The following is a 4970-nucleotide window of genomic DNA, read 5'->3' as shown; positions in this document are numbered from 1 at the left end:
TTTATTGTATTAGCAATTTGACTTGGGGTAAACGACTTGCTCTTACAATGACTTGTTTGCCTCGTTATTTTTTAAAAAGACTTGACTTGAACTTAAGTAGTTCGCAAATTACTTTGTGGGACTTTCATTTCAAAATGACCTGAACACTTCCATTTAGCTCCCGCACAGTTTATATCAAGCGGTTGATTTACAGCTAATATCATACGCTATTTAACGGCGGCTATTGTTTCTTAAAATGAAGAAAGAAAAGCGGATGTATGGTAATCTAGTATAGTTGTCATACATATACGATGTCTATTGCATTTGATAAAGTGTTACTCAAAAATTGTTTAAAAAAAATTTACTTACCAATAACAATATGACCTACAAAGCAACAATATCTAAAGCAGAATGATCTGCAAAATCCCAAACCTGTCAGAATAAGGCCTAAATGGCTAAAATAACGCCTGAAACTGCAGGGAGAGGTCGGGGGCCGTCGTTCTGGCATAAGCCGTTTGGGTGCCGACGTTTAGGCGGCCTAGTTTGCCGTTAGGGTGACGCTGTTTTGGCACCGGATTGTTTGCACCTTTTGTGGGTTAGTGGGGGGAATGTTAGGAGTTAGAATTTGGGCTACGGTTGAAATTATTAGGGGAGTTAGTGGTGTACTTCGGGGTGGATTTGGGGTTAGGTAAAAGGTTGTATAAGCCTGATTCTGACCATTTAGGAATTGTTTTAACGTATTTGGGACCTATTCTGATTTAGACGGCTTTACGACTATTAGCTAATAGTTCTATTTTGGTAATATTTCAAAGCGTGTTTTTTTATTATTTTAATCTTATGGTTGAAGTCCTATTGAAGTTATTTCTCATAAAACCAATGTGACTCGAACAGGGATTCTTAAACCTTTTGCAATGTGGAATTTTAAGTTTATTTGGATCAGGGTGAATATGAAGTTTTTCAGAGATGACCACGTGGAACACGTAGACTTAAGAAAAAACTTATCTTTATTTTGGAAAATCAATTTTTTTTGTATTATACAATACCTACGCTAGATTTTAATATAAAAATTCATGGACTCAAAAAATGAGGTCACGTATACCCCAGAAGGCCCGCGTACCCCAGTTTAAAAAACACTTCTTCGGAAGAATGCCATTCTTTGAACACAAATTATAACGGCACTTCGACATTTTAGACATCTGTTTTTGAAATAAATAGCAGTTTTGAAGTGTATTTTGGTGAAAACAGTTTTGACCAATCAAGAGTTAAGTGAACACGCCCTATTACAATAACAAAGCACTTAACGTAGCAAAAAAGGACATCATTTTTTTAATAGACGAATGGTTGAAAAATATAGGTCATTTGGTTGGAATTTACCGAACATCTCAATTTTACTGCAATTTCCATGTTATTATTTCACATGTGATGAAAATGATGTGTTCATTTAACGAACATTGTGAAGTTTAAACTGTAGTCAATTTCTTTCAAATATAAACAGCTAGGTAGAAAAAAGGGATTTTGTAATAAAATATTTGTATTTACAACACAACTTGTGTAACTTGAATTTCATTTTAATTTTATTTTCATTTTTTATATTTAAAGTCTGGAATTACTGTTTTACTAATCTCTAAATGACCTGAGAAATTATTTCAGAGGAATAAGTTGCTACTAGGTCTGATATTTATGTTTTTGGACCAAACTTATTGGCCAAAAATTATTTATCCATTTGCAAGTAACTAATTTTACCAATAACCTTGGCGAGCTATTTTAAGGTCACAACACAAGGCTCGGAGATTACGACATCAAAGCTGCTGAAAAAGTATGCAAAAAAGTTTCGCTGGAAACCTGTTTTACAAATTGTTTCATCCTCGTTTAAAACTGTGCTGACGTAAGTAATACGATTCGTGACATTGCCCAGCAAAACACAAGCAATAAAAGCAATCAGTCCCCTTTAAAAAAACTTGTTGCCAGCACTTGTGATCTTTTTGTACACCATCTGATAAGAAGTATGGATTGGAGAAGGTTCTAAATCCGGTTTCAATCCAGTTTTCGGGTCGACAAAGTCAGCAAATGCAATCTCCCTTAACACTTTATATCCTTTGCTTTTTGCATAGCGTTGCGAATAATATGAACCAGCAACGGACACAATATATTCACAACCCCTTGATCTAGCAAGATGAATCCTGGAGTCTTCTAGGGCGTTAAAAATGCCTTTAGAACGATAATCTGGTTTCACGCAACCCATGGAAAGGTACATGTAACAATTTGTTTTAAAATCGGAAAACACGTCGCCCAGAACCGATTTTAAAAATGTAACCTCCAAAGCATTTCGCTCAGTTGTAGCAAACTTATAAAGAGTGTCGCCTTCTGTTTTGTTATGTATTGTGTTCAGCTCGACAGCAATTAGTTCGTCGCTATCTTTCACAAAAGTTCCCAACGAGGCATTGTACTTGAGATGTTCTTTGGCCGCCCTTACATCATAATCTCCGATATCTTTTTCGTTGATCTTAAACACTTTTCTCCCTGGAACTTCGTGAGTAAAATAGCTGGCAATCAACCCGTTAATTTGAGGTAGACTTTTTTCGCACAGGAGTCTACACATAAAGCCAGGTAAAAACTCTACACCTTTTTTCCAAAGCATTTTTATTGACTTAAGTCCTTAACAGGGTCTAAATGTTAGTGTAATGATGGACGAGCTGTGTAATTAGGAAACAATATAAGTAGTAGTAACAGTATAAATTGTAAGTATTAGTCAGATCGGCAAATATACTAAAGAAATATTTTCTGACGAGGATTTAATCTAGCGTAAATTGGCCGCTAGAAAAGCTAACCTATACATGATGAGATGTCGTCTAGCAGATTTCAGTAGGCTACTATACGTCCGTTTTGATTAAATATGTTTCTCAGTATGATTAAATCGGTCCAGCAATCTGAACGTCTTATTGCCACTTATAACAATAAAATGAGTGACTTCCTCTGCAAGTGGACAGGGTTCTTTTGAAGCCCAGTAGGCTATATAAGTAAGTCTGAATCCCCAGCTGTCTTTTAATGCGCCCTGGTATATCGTCGCTTTCTGACATGTGTTTTATCTCGTCTCTTTTTTATCGCATTCGTTTTGTTGTGTTTTTTTATAAATAAAACAAAAACAAAAAAAAACGATTTCAGTACTAACACAAGAGCTATTCAATTGTTGAAGCCCCAGAGGGTCTCTTAAGCTGATCTGATAGTCTCCTAAAATACAGCCTTCTCTCTTAAAATAAAGCCTTTCTCTATATAAGCAAAAGAATTAGCAGTTGGTCTTTCTAGGCCGGTTCAGTAATGTTCTTTAAAACTTTCACAAAGGTCGCCAATCAGGAACGCCAAATGTTAACCAAAACTTGACTATAACCCTGTGTTGGCGACGCAATGTTTACATTAATATTCTGTTTGAGTTAAGATAGGGCTAAAGGAAAAATGTCTTTTGAAAAGGCGTGTTTGGAATACCGTACATGTCGCGTTAATTATAACAGTCTAAAATTCCAATTTTATACATAAGGCACAGCAATTTTTAATCTGTCCAATTACCGGATCTGTATCTCAACGTTCAGCTGTCATAAAATTCCATCGCCGTGACCAGGGGCGGATCAAGGATTTTTCTCTGGAGGGGGCACGACAATTTTTTTCAGAGATGACGTCATTCCTTCACGTCACGTTACGATACAAAAAACGCCTTTATATCGTTTAAGTTGCCCAATTTATGACGTATGGCGCATTTGGGCTAAAACAATTTTAATGAAATGAAATGTACTGTCTAGCAACATAATTTCTCCAGTATAAAATACATTCTAGCAACATAAATAGATTTGCGCGGAGGGTTAAAACTTTTTACATTTACTATTGGGGGGAGGGGGAGGCATGACAGTTTTTTGGGGAGGGGAGCATATGACAACGCGGCTATAACATTTTGGAAACATAATATTATTCGCAATTTTTTTAGATTTTTTTAATTCGCTTAGTTACAATAGACAAAAATTTTTGATGGGGGTTTATGGCCACGTGGTCCCCCCTTAAACCCGCCCCTGTTCGTGACTTGTGTGCCGCAAAAATGCGCATCAAATCACTAGAAGTTATGCTTGCTATACATCCAACGTTACATGTGTTCCGCGTATAATTGCGACAGCCGAGTAATTGAATAGGGAGCAGAGTCGAGTGAAAAAACGCCGTCAATCTACCGGTCGAAATTCCGCCGTTGGTCTCAAAATTTTTGAGAATGTGTTTGTGTGCTGGATGAGAATAATATTTAATACACTGCTTTTTCTTTTTTTCTGTTTTTGGGCATGAAATCTCTTCAAATTAAATTGTAATCTTGGCCTGCACACCATAAAAGCTTTTTGTTCCAAATATAGGATAAGTAAGAATAAAACACTCGAAAACGTTTTCATTTTGCGGATCACGATTTCGCAACCTGGTTAAGTTTGTGTGTTTGACATATGATCTAATCTATACACTTCTTGTTGTTTAGTTCTTTTTGGACATGCCACCTCCTCAGCTCAAATGATAATAGTATGCGCCCGCACACCATAAAATATATTTTTTCACTTCAAAAAGTCGAAATGGACATTTATAAACCTTATATCGAATTCTTAAGGTCTGAAGGACCAGCTTTTTAACACTTACATTAAACCTAAAATCATTGACATTCGCATTACAAGGCCGCGGGGACGTACTTAAGGACAGAGGTTCTTAAACTTTTTTACGGCGGAACCCTAATTTTTTTCGCATTGCGTGGACCACAACAACAAAAGTTCAAAAATGACGTCATAAATTGACGTCTCAATGCAAATAGACTTCATAAATCTTCTGATTTCGGTCCAAAAATGTTAAAGTGTATGAGTCTTATTACATTGCAGAACCGTTTTTTTTTTTTGGAAAAATTGATTACGTCTTAAATATACACGATTATTTCAATCAGGCCTTGATGGACCTCCTAAAAATAGTAATTGAATCCCTAGGGG

This window comes from Ascidiella aspersa, chromosome 6, assembly GCF_963924565.1.
Source record: "Ascidiella aspersa chromosome 6, kaAscAspe10.2, whole genome shotgun sequence".
NCBI lineage: Eukaryota > Metazoa > Chordata > Ascidiacea > Phlebobranchia > Ascidiidae > Ascidiella > Ascidiella aspersa.
Note: the sequence above shows the minus strand (reverse complement) of the source record.